This window comes from Mustela nivalis, assembly GCF_964662115.1.
Source record: "Mustela nivalis genome assembly, chromosome: 3".
Lineage (NCBI taxonomy): Eukaryota > Metazoa > Chordata > Mammalia > Carnivora > Mustelidae > Mustela > Mustela nivalis.
This window is the reverse complement of record NC_139022.1, coordinates 27,459,111-27,476,906: the sequence shown is the minus strand read 5'-3', so window position 1 is coordinate 27,476,906 and position 17,796 is coordinate 27,459,111. Positions and strand designations below refer to the sequence as shown.

At 41.9% G+C, this 17,796-nt stretch overlaps 1 long non-coding RNA gene across 1 annotated transcript in view; it reads left to right on the top strand.

Moving 5' to 3' along the window:
- The window catches only part of LOC309861487, a 763,634-nt gene extending 746,065 nt beyond the window's left edge, over positions 1-17,569 (top strand). Inside the window, exon 2 of the long non-coding RNA XR_014309963.1 lies at positions 17,300-17,569. This is a non-coding gene — a long non-coding RNA (uncharacterized lncRNA). The remainder of the gene's footprint in view (positions 1-17,299) is intronic.
- The last annotated feature ends 227 nt before the right edge of the window (positions 17,570-17,796 follow it).

Genomic DNA, 17,796 nt, shown 5'->3' with positions numbered 1-17,796 from the left:
CAAAACCAATGACCAAGATTTCAAGTTTGCTACTAAAGGTATGACATTCTCCTAAGACATGCGTGTGACTTGATCACTTTATTTATATATTTATATTTGAAGAAGAAGTAACCATTTGATGCAGCAAATCCACGTTGGTTAAAAATTACCAGATATGGGGGCTCCTGGGTGGCTCAGTGGTTTAGGCCTCTGCCTTCGGCTCAGGTCATGATTTCAGGGTCCTGGGATGGAGCCCCACATCGGGCTCTCTGCTCAGCGGGGAGCCTGCTTCCCCCCTCTCTCTCTGCCTCCCTCTCTACCTACTTGTGATCTGTCTGTCAAATGGGTAAATAAGATCTTTAAAAAAAGAATTACTAGATGTGAAATACATCGAGGGTATGGGAAGGAAAATGATTTCACCTGATCTGACTAGGAAGTGGTTGAAGCCTGAATTAAAGTGCTACAAAAAGAGTAAAGACCTGGGAAATATATGGGGTTAAAATCCCTAGAAAAACAGCAATAATAACTGGCTACTCTTTATTGATCCAGATGCTGCGGTAGGCAAAGAAGAGCTCGTTTTAGCCAGAGGATGATCTCCATTTGTCTTCATGATCTGGCATTTCCTGCAAGCCAGGCATGGGGCTCTGCACTAGAGCTGCAAATGCTGGGGCCCTCATTGTCCCTTTTCTCTTCTCAGGGGTACAATGGGCAATGTCCATGATGCAGTGTGACAGGCTTTACCACAGGGAGATAAAAGACTGCCAAGGGTAGTTGGGAGCTGGGAAAAGCCACTTAGGAACAGATTTTCAGGGGAGGTGATAGACAAGGGCAAAGCGAAAAATGAGGATGAGTGTGTCAAGATTCAAAGTGCCAGGAGGCAGCACAGTGCATTTGGGAAACTACAGCACGTTCATGACAACCGACAGCTGATATGGCAGCATCACCTGGGGATGGAGGCTGAGCCCCGGGGTTAACACTGGGGGTGAGATGGTTTGTATACTCTAGCGAGGAGGTGAGGTACTACACTGTGGGGGCACAGGGAGCTACCGGAGGATTTCAAAAATCATAATCGTAACCATAATAGAGTATTTAATTGCATCCTAGCTTTCATCAAGTGTAAGATGCACTATAGTTTATGGTTGACTAAGAAAGAGAAATGCTGTCAGTTAAAGTAGGATATGTCATCAAGTGCAAGGTGAGTGCCACCTTAAGAGATATTAAAATGGGGGTGACAAATCTTAGAACAAGTAAATTGAGGTAGTAGAATAATTAAGAAAGATCCAACACTTTGATCAACTAAAGAAGTGTTTATTGCTTACCATGTGCCCCAAACTATATTAAGTCCTAGAACAAGAGACGTGCTCATCTTGATGCCCTGCAGCTGTTAGACCCAAGGTACAGAGGGCAGTAGCCAACGACCAGCAGGCCCCAAGTGCCATGTGCAGACTCTAAGAGCCACTGCCTTTGAAAGAGGAAACGGTTGAGAGTGTGCTTTGAGAGGTAGAGAATTACTAGCTGGGAAAGTAGGACAATTGACACAGAATCGGAATTGATACCCCTACATGACAGAGTTGGTGAAACTTCCCTTCTCAGAGTTCTTGAGGCTCCTCTGAAATGAATTTTTCATTTTGGACAGAACATTCAGGATAAATATGATCTGTTTGTGTTCCTGGTTCTCTCATTAGGACTGTTTCTTAGGATTCACTGGCACAAGAAATGGGTTTTGATAATCCAGGTAAATCCTGACAAAAGCAAAGCACGGGATCTATGAAAATCTAACCACTCAGAGGAGAACAAAAGATAAAGGGCCAGGCCGACCTGACCCTGCAGGATAGGTAAGGCTGGTCTGGCAACAGGGGTAGAGGGGAAGTGCCCATCACCTGCTAGAAGAGCTAGAGAAGACCCCTTCCGGAGAGACCACCAGGAGAGGAGAGCAGTAGGTGCTGATGATGTAGAATATTTTAATCAGCAAAGAAGGTCAAAATGACAAAGTTCCACGATCAGAGTAAACATATGGAATAAAAAATAAAAAATAAAGAAAAAAGATTTTTTTGAAAGGACTTTTTTTTAAAGGAATTTAAACAAAAGTCCTTTTAAAGAGACAGTTGGCTGTTTAAACCAATAGTACAAGTCACTGAGAGAATCGCCACATTATTTATTGGGGTAGAAAAGACCTGGAATGTAGAAAGACCTATTCTGCAGAAAAAAAAATAGAATCACTAACAGGCCTCATGCCTTGCACAGCCAGTGGCTAGAATCCCTGCCTCATGAGACCCTGTGCTAGACGGCTGCTAGAACCATCTCAACTATGTTAGTCTTTCTTGGAAGCCAACAAGTGCTTGCCCAGTTAAGAGCACGGAAACAATCAGTCATGTTATGTTATAATGATTGTCGATATCTTTAAAAGCCTTGTCAAGTTCCTTTTTGAGTAACCCTCACCCCACCCTTAGAGAAATTTATCTGTGGTTCACCTCTTTGAAATACCTCATTGTTGTTCCACATTTACCATAGCCGGAAAAAAAAAAAACAAAACCTTTTTATTAACAAAGTGTTCAGAAGGGTGCGCCACTGTAAACAATGAGAGGTTTCGCTGCCAGGACAATTTTGTTGTAGAAACAGCTGAAAGCAATCAGGTCAGACAGAGCCAAGGGCTGGAGGGATTTTTAAAATGACAAAAACGGAACCAAATCTAATCAAAACCATGGCCAAGATTTCAAGTTTGCTACTAAAGGTATGACATTCTCCTAAGACATGCGTGTGACTTGATCACTTTATTTATATATTTATATTTGAAGAAGAAGGAACCATTTGATGCAGCAAATCCACGTTGGTTAAAAATTACCAGATATGGGGGCTCCTGGGTGGCTCAGTGGTTTAGGCCTCTGCCTTCGGCTCAGGTCATGATTTCAGGGTCCTGGGATGGAGCCCCACATCGGGCTCTCTGCTCAGCGGGGAGCCTGCTTCCCCCCTCTCTCTCTGCCTCCCTCTCTACCTACTTGTGATCTGTCTGTCAAATGGGTAAATAAGATCTTTAAAAAAAGAATTACTAGATGTGAAATACATCGAGGGTATGGGAAGGAAAATGATTTCACCTGATCTGACTAGGAAGTGGTTGAAGCCTGAATTAAAGTGCTACAAAAAGAGTAAAGACCTGGGAAATATATGGGGTAAAAATCCCTAGAAAAACAGCAATAATAACTGGCTGCTCTTTATTGACCAGATCCTGCGATAGGCAAAGAAGAGCTGGTTTTAGCCAGAAGATGATCTCCTTTGTCTTCATGATCTGGCATTTCCTGCAAGCCAGGCATGGGGCTCTGCTCTAGAGCTGCAAATGCTGGGGCCCTCATTGTCCCTTTTCTCTTCTCAGGGGTACAATGGGCAATGTCCATGATGCAGTGTGACAGGCTTTACCACAGGGAGATAAAAGACTGCCAAGGGTAGTTGGGAGCTGGGAAAAGCCACTTAGGAACAGATTTTCTAGGGAGGTGATAGACAAGGGCAAATCGAAGAATGAGGATAAGTGTGTCAAGTTTCAAAGTTCCAATAGGCAGCACAGTGCATTCGGGAAACTACAGCAAGTTCAGGAACCGACAGCTGATCTGGCAGCATCACCTGGGGATTGAGGCTGAGCCCGGAGGTTATCACTGGGGGTGAGAAGGTTTGTATACTATGGCGAGGAGGTGAGGTACTACACTGTGGGGGCACAGGGAGCTACCGGAGAATTTCAAATATCAGAATCGTAACCATAATAGAGTATTTAATTGCATCCTAGCTTTCATCAAGTGTAAGATGCACTTTAGTTTATGTTCGATAAGAAAAAGAAATGCTGTCAGTTAAAGTAGGATATGTCATCTAGTGCAAGTTGAGTGCCACCTTAAGAGATATTAAAATGGGGGGGGCAAATCTTAGAACAAGTAAATTGAGGTAGTAGAATAATTAAGAAAGATCCAACACTTGGATCAACTGAAGAAGTGATTATTGCTTACCATGTGCCCCAAATTATATTAAGTCCTAGAACAAGAGACGTGCTCATCTTGATGCCCCGCAGCTGTTAGACCCAAGGTACAGAGGGCAGTAGCCAACGACCAGTAGGCCCCAAGTGCCATGTGCAGACTCTAAGAGCCACTGCCTTTGAAAGAGGAAACGGTTGAGAGTGTGCTTTGAGAGGTAGAGAATTACTAGCTGGGAAAGTAGGACAATTGACACAGATTCGGAATTGATGCCCCTACATGACAGAGTTGGTGAAACTTCCCTTCTCAGAGATCTTGAGGCTCCTCTGAAATGAATTTTTCATTTTGGACAGAACATTCAGGATAAATATGATCTGTTTGAGTTCCTGGTTCTCTCATTAGGACTGTTTCTTCGGCTTCACTGGCACAAGAATAGGGTTTTGATAATCCAGGTAAATCCTGACAAAAGCAAAGCACGGGATTGATGAAAATCTAACCACTCAGAGGAGAACAACAGATAAAGGGCCAGGCCGACCTGACCCTGCAGGATAGGTAAGGCTGGTCTGGCAACAGGGGTAGAGGGGAAGTGCCCATCACCTGCTAGAAGAGCTAGAGAAGACCCCTTCCGGAGAGACCACCAGGAGAGGAGAGCAGTAGTTGCTGATGATGAAGAATATTTTAATCAGCAGAGAAGGTCAAAATGACAAAGTTCCACGATCAGAGTAAACATATGGGATAAAAAATAAAGAAAAAAGATTTTTTTGAAAGGACTTTTTCTTAAAGGAATTGAAACAAAAGTCCTTTTAAATAGACAGTTGGCTAGTCTCCGCAGCACAGTGGAAGATACCCGCATGGAGCGAAATACTTTTTGGCCTAGCATCCCCTCTGCCTGAGAGAGAAGCATGGTTTCACACGTCTGTCACCGCGCTCCCCAGGAGCAAGTGTGGGGGAAGGCGCAGCATGCCCCCCGGAAGAGAAGGAGCCGTTGTCCTTGGGGTCGGGAAACGCTCGGGAAGCAGGAGAGCCTGCCATGGCACGAACAGCAGGTCGGTAGAAAGACAAGTGTCACCCGCTCCCTGTGCGGAGTGATGGAAGCCTGGCTGCTAAGGAAACATGACGCGACGACTAGGGCCAGGGTGCGTGCTCCACTTGAGGAAGGAGTCTGGGCAGAAGGCACGCCTGTCCTGGGCCTGGTCCCAAGGGGACAGCATCTCCTTGGCCACTTGTCCCAAGGGCAGACTTGGGCATTGGTGGTTCAGTGGTAGAATTCTCACCTCCAAAGGGCAGACGTGGGCTTGCCACCAGGTGCCATACCCGGAACTCGCAGAAACAACCCCATGGAGAAACGGGCAGTCAGATGCCGTCTTCCACCAAGATGTGGCAGCGTTGTGGGTGGCAGAGGTTTTGCCGGGGAAGGAGTGGAGACAGTTCCCTACAGTTCCCCATCGCAGTGCACGGGCCTTGTGCAGGGATCCTGTCGCCTCCTCTCTCCTGTGGTGAAGGCACTGGCCTAGACCCCGAGTCTGCCTGAGCGACGGAGCAAAAGGCAAAGCCTTATATGCCCGGAGATGGTAATAGTCATAGAGTGCTATGCAAGGCCAGGCACGCTGCTGCAGAGCTTTGACTGTGCCTGCTTAGTTCGGCTTAGCAAGGTGAACCCTGGGCGCGAACTTGGAGCCCGGGAAAGCAAGGCCCAAGAGGCACCAGCTCTGCAGCGGCTCTTCTTCCCTGACGCGACTGAAGCCTTCCTGCAGAAGCAGCAGCGAAGTGCTGTTCGCTCCAAGCCAAAGCCTCTGCGAAAGCACAGCATGCGCTGAGAAATGTTCTTTGGGCTGCTGCTGCTTGCTTAAGCCCAGTCCTGACATGGGAGAAACCCGCATACAGCGAAAGCCTCTTTGCCTGGGCATCTCCCCTGGGAAAGCAGCACAGCATTCGTTGGGAAATCAGAGTTGGGTTTGGGGATGCTGCTGCTGCTTGCCTGAGCTAGTCTCCGCAACAGGGTGGAAGATCCCCGCATTTAGCGAAATACTCTTTGGCCTAGCATCCCCTCTGCCTGAGAGAGAAGCATGGTTGCACATGTCTGTCATCGCGCTCCCCAGGAGCAAGTGTGGGGAAGGTGCACCACGCCGCCCCCTGGGAAGAGAAGGAGCCCTTGGCCTTGGGGTCGAGAAACGCTCGGGAATCAGGATAGCCTGCCATGGCACGAACAGCAGGCCAGTGGCAAGACAAGTGTTACATGCTCCCTGTGCGGAGAGATGAAAGCCTGGCTGATAAGGAGACATGAGGGGACAACTAGGGCAGGGGCGCGTGCTCCACTCTGAGGAAGGAGTCTGGGCAGAAGGCAGGCCTGTCCTGTGCCTCTGGTCCCAAGGGGACAGCATCTCCTTGGACCACTGTCCCAAGGGCAGACTTGGGCTAGCTACCTGGCGCCATACCCGGAACTCGCAGAAACACCTCCCTCGAGAAACGCGCAGTCAGATGCCATCTTCCTCCAAGATGTGACAGCGTTTTCCGTGGCAGGGAGTGTGCCTGGAAAAAAGTAGGGACAATCCCCGAAAGCTCCCCATTCCAGTAACGGGCAGTGTTCAGAGATCCTGTCGCCTCTCCTCTCCTGTGAGGAAGGCACTGACCGAGTCCGCGAGTTCGCCTGAGCGCCAGGCAAAAGGCAAAGCCTTACCTACGCCAGGAGATGGTAATAGGCATAGAGTGCCGTGCTAGGCCAGGCACGCTGCTGCAGGGTTGTGACTGTGTCTGCTTAGTTCGGCTTCAAGGTGAACCCCAGGCGTGAACTTGGAGCCCGGGAAAGCAAGGCCCAAGAGGCACCAGCTCACCCACGGCTCTTCTTCCCTGCCCAGAGAGAGCGAACGACCAAAGCCTTGCTGAGGAATCAGCAGCGAAGTGCGGTTCCCGCCAAGCTGAAAACCTCTGCGAAAGCATAGCAGTCGCTGGGAAATCAGAGTCAGTTCTGAGGGCTGCTTTTGTTGTTTGCCTTAGCCTAGTATTCGCAGGACGATGGGAGAAACCCGCAGAGAGCGAAAGACTCTATGCCGGGGCATCCTCTCTGGGAAAGCACAACATTCTTTGGGAAATCAGAGTCTGGTCTGTGGGATGCTGCCTGCTGTTTGCCGGAGCTGGTCTCCACAGCACGGTGTAATAAACCCGCATGGAGCGAAATCTTTTTTGCCTGGGCATACCCTCTGCCTGAGAGAGAAGCGCGGTGGCGCCTGTGGAAAGAGCCTTAAGGAAAGGGACACGTCTGTCACTGCAGAGTGACGGAAGCCTGGCTGCTAAGGAGACACGAGGGCAAGATTAGGGCAGGGGAAAGGGCTCCACTCTGAGGAAGGAGTCTGTGCAGAAAGCATGCCTGTCCTGAACCTTTGGGCCCATGGATACAGCAGCTCCTTGGCCACCTGTCCGTGGTGGAGACATGGGCTTGCCACCAGGCGCCTACCCTGAACTCGAGAAACAACTCCCAGAAAGAACAGGCCATCAGATGCCGTCTTTGTCCAGGATGTGGAAGCTTGGAGGAGGCACGGGGTTTAAGGAGAAGGAGTGGGGACAGTCCCCCAAAGCTTCCTGTTCAGTGCACGGGCGGTGTGCAGGGATTCTGTCACCTCTCCTTTCCTGTGGGGAAAGCACTGGCCTAGTCCGCGAGTCTGCCTGAGCGCCAGAGTAAAAGGCCAAGCGATGCCTACACCGGGAGATGGTAGTGTGCATAGAGTGCCATCCTAGGCTACACAGGCTACTGCACGGTTGTGGCTGTGTCTGCTTAGTTCGGCCTGGCAGGGTGAACCCAGGACATGAACATGGAGCCCGGGAAAGCAAGGCCCAAGAGGCACCAGCTCTCCCGCAGCTCTTCTTCCCTGACGCAACTGAAGTCTCGCTGAGGAAGCAGCAGGGAAGTGCTGTTCGCTCCAAGCCAAAGCCTCTGCGAAAGCACAGCATGCGCTGGGAAATGTTTTGCGGGCCGCTGCTGCTTGCCTGAGCCCAGTCTTGTGGTGGGAGAAACCCCGCATACAGCGAAAGCCTCTTTGCCTGGGCATCTCCCCTGGGAAAGTACAGCATTCTTTGGGAAAGCAGTCACTTTTCTTCTCGTAGAGATCCAGATATATGGTCTTACATCTTGGGTTGATCTCATGGATATTCAAAATGGTTTGATAGATATCCAATTATATTCATGGGATCAGTTCAAATGGTATTCCTTGTCCCTTTGCCATCTTGCTCTCTCCAAATTATTTTTTAATGTTTCAGTGGTGCAATATAAGAATTGGTACTCAGGCTTTTTATTTTTTTTTATGTCCATTTCCATGGAAGTATTTCTCTATTGCTTTACATTCCTTCTGCAGGTGGCTTTAGGTCTAAAATGAGTCTCTTTTGGCACCTGCGTGGCTCAGTGGGTTAAAGCCTATGCCTTCAGCTCAGATCATGAATCCAGAGTCCTGGAATCAAGCCCTACATCGTGCTCTCTGCTCAGCAGAGAGCCTGCTTCCCCCTCTCTCTCTGCCTGCCTCTCTGCTTACTTGTTATCTCTGTCTGTAAAAAAATAAATAAAATATTTAAAAATTTTAAAAAATGTAAGTCTCTTTTAGGCAGAATATAGATGACTTTTTTTTATGCTATCCATTCTGATACATTATATTTTTATTGTAGCATTTAGCCAATTTATATTTAAAGTAATTATTACTAGAACTGTATTTAGCTCCTTTTTATTACTTGTCTTGTCATTGTTACTGGAGATTTTCTCTCTTCCTTTCCTGGCTTGGTGACTTTTTTTTCCTCACCTTTCTACTTAAAGATTCCTTGTGATATTTCTTGAAAGGTCGGCTTAGTGGACATGGACTTCCTTAGTTTTTGTTTGTCTGGGACTTCTTTATCTCTCCTTCAATCCAGCCTTGATGGATAGAATATTATTGGATGCAGTTCTTACCCATTTATCAATTTGAATATATTATGCCACTCTTGACAGGCTTGCTGAGTTTCTATTGAGGCTAGCATTGTGGGTCTTCCTTTGTAAATTAATAATTTATTTTATATTGTTGCTTTTAATATTTTTTCTTTACTACTATACTTTGCAAATCTAATTGAAATATGTCTTTATGTTGGTCCACTTTTTTTTATTTTGATAGGAGTTCTCTAGATCTCCTTATCACAGTGTCTGTCTCTTTTCCTAGATTAGAGCATTTTTCTGCTATCATTTCTTCAAATAAATTTTCTTCAACTTTTTATCTCCCTTCTGGACTCCTGTGAAGTGAATGTTATTATATTTGAAAGAGTCATTGATTTTCTTAAGTCTATTCTCATGTTCTAAAATTCTTCTTTCTCTTTTGTTCAGCTTCAGTATTTTCCATTGATTTGTCTCCTATATCACTAATTCATTCCTGGGGTTTTTTTGAAGATTTTATTTATTTATTTGACAGAGAGAAATCACAAGTAGATGGAGAGGCAGGCAGAGAGACAGAGAGAGAGAAGCAGGCCCCCTGCTGAGCAGAGAGCCCGATGCGGGACTCAATCCCAGGAACCCAAGATCATGACCTGAGCCGAAGGCAGCGGCTTAACCCACTGAGCCACCCAGGCGCCCTCATTCCTGTTTTTTATCTGGTGTTTATTGGAATAAGCTTTCTCCAATCATATTCATTGCATTAATCATCTCTGATTGATACTTATTTTTAATTTCTTTTTAAACTTTTATGTCTGTGGTAAGGTTCTCCTTAATATCTTCAATTATTTTTTTCAAATCCACTGAATATCCTTATGTTTGTTGTTTTAAATTATCCATCAGGCACATTACTTATATCTCTATCTTAGATATCTGATTGTGATCTTAACTTGTTCATTCATTTGGGATCAATTACTTCATCTTGGCATTTTGTCTCAGTCTCTATATATATCTGTTAAGTCCATCTGGTCCAATGTATCACTCAGCCACCATTTCCTTGTTGATGTTTTTGTGTGGATGATCTATCCATTGATGTAAGTCAGCTGTTAAAGTTCTCCACTATTATTTTATTAGTCAATTTCTTTCTTTATGACTATTATTAGTTTCTTTATGTACCTCAGTAATCACATTTTGAAAGAATAAATATTAACAATTGTTATATCCTCTTATTGGATTATCTTTATCATTACATAGCATTCTTGTTAGTCTCTTCTTAGAGCTATCATTGTTATTATTTTTAATTTAACTTGGGTTTTTTAGTGCAAGTAGGATGACCTGTATTCTATCCCATTCCACTTTTTTAAATTTATTTTTTTATTTTCAGCATAACAGTGTTAATTATTTTTGCACCACACCCAGTGCTCCTGAAAGACCCTCGATCCGCACCCAAGAAGCAGACACCAAGCCTCCACTGGATGCAAGTTGCAAGAGGTTTATTGGTTACACAGGCGCCTGCGGACGCATCAGACTTTGTGGACTGAGCGTGCCGGGCTAAGTTGGGGAGCAGATTATATAGGGCAGGGTTGGGGTGGCGGGAAGCAAGATTACAGAAGCAGATGCATGGTTACAGGAATCTGATTGGTAAATTTAAATCAAGCATTGTCAGGCACTGGGTTTAAGGCAAGGACACAACGGTTTGTTCTGGTGGGCCTTGGCTCAGCCCTCTGGAAAGTCCCAGGTCACTCTATTCCTCATTTGTCTTTTCTTTTGACAGACCAGGTGAACACAGACAATAGACATCCTGGTATGTGTTGCCATCTGCTATGGGAACAATCAAGCCTTCAGCAAGGGGAGAGGGGGTGCTGTGGGGACATCAGGTTACTTAAACAAGCCTTTAGCAAGGGGAGAGGGGTCTTTCACTCCATGCAATCCGTGCCCCCTATAATACCCACCACCTGGTACCCCGGCCTCCCACCCCCCACCCCTTCAAAACCCTCAGATTGTTTTTCAGAGTCCATAGTCTCTCATGGTTAACCTCCTCTTCCAATTTCCCCCAACTCCCTTCTCCTCTCTATCTCCCCATGTCCTCCATGCTATTTGTTATGCTCCACAAATAAGTGAAACCATATGATAATTGACTCTCTCTGCTTGACTTATTTCACTCAGCATAATCTCTTCCAGTCCCATCTATGTTGCTAGGAAAGTTGGTATTCATACTGTGGAGTATTATGCCTCCATCAGAAAGGACGAATATCCACTTTTTAAAATAGATATCATCCACATCCAAATCAATAAACTGGGGAGTGATCCAGAGACTGAGAGAACGAATCCCACAACTAAATATAAAGAAGTGTCGTCAGAAATGTTAGGGATGTGAGAAAGGTGGAGGAAAGCTGTCTGAAAGAGGGAGGGGGATATATGTACAGAGAAGACAGAGAAATGAGCCCTTACACTTGGGAGCTCACATAGGGAATACTAATCCCCGTAACATTTGGCTTTGAAAGCCAGAAGGGCTGAAAACATGCTGTGTAACCAGTGGGACTTGGAGCCTGGAGCTTCAAATGTCAGCTGATTCAGCACTGGGTGAGCCTTGAGAGCAAGTGATAACTAGGTTTCCACCCTTAAAAAGACTCTAACCTTCTCTGGGAGGCAACATAAGAACTGCAGTTTACACAATGCCAAGGACAAATAGGAGTTACATCTGTTCGTACTGATTTTGGAGCATGTTGTGAGACTTATTTAAAATGGAGTGAACAGGCAGATGCCATTTTCCTCCCTTACCCATTCCCCTGCATAAAACAGGGCCATCTGTGGAAGGCTTGGCTACAGGGATACTTGTTCCCTAATTCATAGCAGTGTGCCACATCTATGAGTTCTCCCGAGGAGTGTTCTACTCCCACTATTAGACTTGGCCCTCGAATCAGGTCAAATTGTGTTAAAGTCATGCATGCTTTGTGTAGCCTCCTGGTGTTTGTTGCCGATTGCAGTGTCTAGTCATTATTTTGAGGAATGCTGAAACTATTACAGAGCTCTAGGCTTAAGCAAATAGACATAGGGAATTCAGTGACTCCATCAAACATAATACCAATTGTATTATAGGGCTTCCAGAAGGACAGAGGAGATAGAAGGGGACAAAAATTATTGGAAGTAATAATAGCTGAAAAATTCCCCAACATGGGGAAGGATACAGATATCCAGATCCAGGAGTCACAGACAAATCCTGTCACAATCAATAAAAGCACAAGACAACAATAACAACAAAAAATATTGTAATTAAAGTGACAAAATGTAGTGATAAATGAAGGAATGAATGAATAAGTCAGAGAACCAAAGCAGACAGTATCTTACAGGGGAAAACCAGTAAGGCTAGTGGGAGATCTTTTTATCAGAAACTTTCAAAGCCAGAAGCAAATTACATGACATATTTGAAGTGTTCAATGCCAAATATCTACAACCAAGAGTATTCTATCCATCAAGAGTATTATTCAGAATGGAAGGGAGTTTCAGGATAGATCTTTATCTCTCAGAATAGGTGAAGAGTTTCTCACACAAAAAATTACGGAGTTCATAACCATTACATCAGCTTTGCTGGAAGTATTAAAATGGTCTCTTCCAGTAGAAGGGAGAGACCAAAAATGAAAGTATATAGATAGGAAAAACAAAAGCAGTGAAAATGAATATTTCTGTAAAAAAACTCACTCAAGAAACACACAAAATAAAAGGATATAAAATATAACTACATATTCCTACAATGTGGGGAGGAGAGGTGTACACTATGTGTTGAAACCTAAATGGCCATCAACTTAATATAAACTGCTATATACAGAACTGGTTCCCTACAATCCTAGTGGTAACCATATATCAAAAATACTAATTTATGTGAAAATAATAAAAAGAAATCCAAATAGATCATTAAAGAAAATCAGCAAAAATCAAAGAGACAAGAAAAGATCAGAGGACTTCTTCAGGAAAAACCACAAAACAAATATTAAAATAACAATAAATACATATCTGTCAATAATAATTTTAAATATACACGGAGTAAATGTTCCAATTAAAAAAATAAAATACCATTGAGTTACAGAATACTTAAGAAACGACCTATCTGTATGATAACTATAGGAGACCAAGTTTAGATCTAGAAACACCTCTGGAATGAAAGTAATGGGATGAAGAAACATTTGAGAGGCAAGCACATGTCAAAATAAAACCAGAATAGCAATATATATATCAAATATAATAGACTTTAAAATGAAGACTCTAAAAAAATCAAGAAAACACACTACAGGATAATAAAGGGTAAAATCCAACAAGGAGATGTAAAAATTGTAATATGTTTGCAGCCAAACAGGAATATCTAAATACATAAAGCACTTAATAACAAATAGGAAGGGACTATTTAATAATAATAAAATAATATTAGAAGAATATAACACCACATTTACAAGAGCAGACAGATCATTTAAACCAGAAATTCAACCAAGAAATAATGGCTTTCAATTCAATGCTGCAATAGACAAATTTAACAGATATATTCAGGACATTCTATCTATAACAGCACAATACATATTACTTTCAAGTGCACATGAGACATTCCAGATAGATCACAAGTTAGTCCACATAATAAATCTACAAAGTCAAGATTAAAGCCATACAATGCATATTTTTTAACGACAACATTATAAAACTAGAAGTCAACAAGTAGAAAACAAAAAGACTGCAAACACCAAAATACATGAAGATTAAAAAAAAATACTATGAAACAATGAATGGATCAACCTGGAAATCAAAGAAGACACTTAAAAATAGGTAGAAACAGGGGTGCCTGGGTGGCTCAGTTGATTAAGAGTCTGCCTTCATCCTAGGTCATGATCTCAGGGTTTTGGAATCAAGCTCCACATTGGGCTCCTTGCTTGGTGGGAGGCCTGCTTCCCCCTCTCTCTCTGCCAGCCTCTGCCTACTTATGATCTCTCTCTCTCTGTCAAATAGATAATTTTTTTAAAAAAATTAAAAATTAAAAAATAAAAAATAGGTGGAAACAAATAAAAATTAAAACACAATTGACCAAAAATTCTGAGATGCAAAAAAAAGGGGGGGGGGGTTTAAGAGGAGAATTAAGAGAAATACAGGCCAACTTCAGAATCAACAAACATCTCAAACAAGGAAACTTTACAACCTAAGGAGCTAGAGGGAAACAAAACAAAACAAACAAACAAAAAACCCAAAACCTAAAACCAGCAGAAGAAAAAAGAAAGGGAATCATAAAGACCAAGGATAAATGAATAATATAGAAATTTAAAAAAATAGAACTAATCAATGAAACTGGGAGTTGGATCTTTGAAAAATTTATTGAAATTGATAAGCATGTAGCCAGATTTATCAAGAGAAAAAGAAAAATATAAATAAAATCACAAATGAGAAAGGAGGAATAGCAACAAACATCACAGAAAAAGTGCCTATCAGAGAATATTATAAAAAAAAACTATGTGTCAACAAACTAGACAAATTAGAAGAAAGGCATACATTCCTAGAATCAAATAAACTATCAAAACTGAAAGAAGAAGAATTAGAATATTTTAACAGACCAATAATCAGTAAATAAATTGATTCAGTAATAAAAATCTCGCAACATACAAATTATGAGAGTTTATAGATTCATAGGAAAATTATCCCAAGCACATAAAGAAGAGTTAATATCTGTTCTTCACAAATTATTCAAAACATAAAATGAAGGAAAACTTTTCTTTTTAAAAAGAAGGAAAACTTCTAAATTTGTTTTATGATGCCATCATTACCTTGATGCCAAAGTCAGATAAAGACAAGACTAAAAAGAAAACTAGATGTGAATATCCCTAAAGAATATGGATGCAAATGTTCTCAATAAAATACTAGCATTTCAAATCCAATTATGCATAAAAATATCATTCACCATGATCTAGTGGAATTCATTCCTGTAATTCAAGTGTGGTTCATATTCACAAACCAATCAATCTGACACTTACATCAAAAGAGAATGAGTGAAAACCAAATGATCCTTTCAATAGATTCAGAAAGTGATTTTGACTAAGTACAGCGTCCATCCCTGATTTCTTAAAAGTAGGTTTAAGATAAATATACAACACCATCAAGTCCATATATAAAAAACTTGAAACTAACTTCATTGGAAAATTGAAATTTTTCTGTAAGGTTAGGAACAAGACAAAGATAACCACTCTGACCGCTTTTATTTAACATTGAACTGGAAGTCCTAAACAAAGCAATCAGGCAACAAAAATAAATAAAAGACATCTAAATCAATAAAGAAGTAAGAATTCACTGTTTACAGATGACATGATACTCTATGTAGAAGACCCAAAATACTTCTTCAAAAAAAATTTAGAAACAAAAAATGAATTCAGTAATGTCACAGGATATAAAAATCAAGGTACAGAATTCTGTTGAATTTCAATACACCAAGAATGAAGAGCAATAAGAGAAATTTCACAACTGCACCCAGAACAATGAGATACCAAGAAATAAATCTACCCAAGCAAGGGAAAAACCTCTACTCCAAAAGCCATAATATGCTGATGAAAGGAATTGAAGGAGAGCCTGGGTGGCTAAGTGGGTTAAGCCTCTGCTTAATACCAGGGTCCTGGGATTGAGCCCTACATCAGGCTCTCTGCTTAGCAGGGAGACTGCTTCCCCCATATCTCTGCCTGCCTCTATGCCTACTTTTGATATATCTCTCTCTCTCTGTCAAATAAATAAAATCTTTAAAAAATTAAATAGAAAATTAAAAAGGACACAAAGAAATGTAAAGACATTTCATGTTCAAGGGTTGGAAGAAAAAATATTGTTAAAATATATATACTAACCAAAGCAACCTACAAACATAATGCAATCAAAATTCCACCAACACTTTTCATAGAGGTAGGACAATCAATGCTAAAATTTGTATGAAACCACAAAAGAAATAGCCAAAGAAATATTGAATAAGTAAAGCAAAGCTGGAGGCAAAGAATTCAAGACTTCAAGCTGTATTACAAAGTTGTAGTAATCAAAAGAGTATGGTTCTGGTATAAGAATAGACCTGTACCCCTTGGGATAAAAATATATGTTTATAAAAAATAAAAAATTTAAAATAAATAAATAAATAAATAAATAAAGTGCAAAAAAAAAAAAAAAAAGAATAGACAGATAGAATAGTAAAACAGAATTAAAAAACCCAGGAATAAACCTACAAATATATGGCCAATTAATCACCAATAAAGTGTAAAATAATATCTACTGGATAAAAGAGAGTCTCTTCAAGAAATGTTAAAGAAACTAGACAGAAACATGAAAAATATAGAAACTATTATTATGTACCATGTACAAAATAAAGCTCAAAGTGTATTAAATGTGTAAATGTGACACTTGAAACCATCATAATTCTAGAGAAGAAAACAGCACCTTCTTTGACGTCAGGTGTAGCAATTTCTTTCTAAACATGTCTCTTGGCACAAAAGAAACAAATACAAAAATAAATTATTGTATGTCAAAATAAAAAGCTTCTGCACAATTAAAGAAACAATCATTAAAACTAAATGGTAACCTACATCATGGAATAAGATACTTGCAAATGGCATATCTGATAAAGGGTTAGTATCCAAAATATACAAAGAACTTATAAATCACAACAACCCAAAATAGTCAAATTAAAATTGGGCAAAAGACATCAAAAGAAATTTCTCCAAGAACAGGTAGAGATGACTATGATATACATGAAAAGACACTCAGCATCAATGATCATCAGGGAAAGATAAATAAAAAACTACAGTGATGTATCAGCTCACACCAGTTAGGATGGCTCAAATCAACAACAAAAGAATATGTGTTAGTAATGACTTGGAGAAAAGGAACACTCATGCCCTTTGGTGAGATTGCAATTTGATGTAGTCATGAAAGACCCGCTGATCCCCTTACCCAAGAATTCAACACTGCCACAGGATGCAAACAGCAAGAGGTTCTTTATTGTAGCACAGGCGCCTGCGGGTGGTCAGCAGCTCCTGCTAGCTGAGCACACCAGGCTGGGGTGGTGCAGGTTTTTTATGGACAAACAAGTTTCGGGAGGGGTTGAGCTGACTGACTGATAGTTTGAACAGGCATACTTGGCGTCAGTGGAGTGGATCGGGGACCCACGTGCGAAAGCAAACAAAGCAATCTTACAGAAGCAGAACTGGCCGGTTAGCCCACGCATGCAAATGAAAGCACTATCAGGATATTGAAGGCCTGGTTACTATCAAGCCAAGGCCATTTTCCCTTTAATGAGGTCCTAACATAAAGACAACTGGGAGTCTCCTGGTGAAATGTTACATTCCTGCTATCAAACGTAAGGTAACTTCTTTGTTGTAAATCTCAAGGACATTTGCAAACCAAGGGAGACTCCTACCCTGCAGGACTGTGATTTCTGCAAGGTAACTATTTATAATGCTACACATATGGAGGGGAGCGGGTGAAGGGGGGGTGCAAGGCGCCAGCTTTTGCTTTGTCCTCAGCCAGCCTCTTGCTCCTTAGAGTTGAGGGTTTAAGCAATTTTTCATTTCTTAGCAAAGCATTAGAAGCATTATTATACAGAAGCCAGAAACAGCCGGGTTAAACACAGATTTTCGCTATTCGTTATCCTGTTATGCTGCTTGCTGACTCCCTTATCTATCGTCAGCTAGCTACAGTTTCTCAGTTAGCATAAGCTGGTTATAAAAAGAATGTTAAAACTTATAGGCTATAGTATAATTCTAACCTGGGGTCCTTCAGTCACTGTGGACGTGTGTGTGTGTGTGTGTGTGTGTGTGTGTGTGTGATATGCGGAATTTAAGACCCAAAACTAATGAGCAAAGTGTAAAAAGAGAGAGAAAGATAGGGAAACCAAGAAACAGCCTCTTACATGTAGAGAACAAACTGATGGTTACCAAAATAGAGATGGGTAGTGGGGATAGGTTAAATAGATGATGGGGATTAAGGAGTGAAATT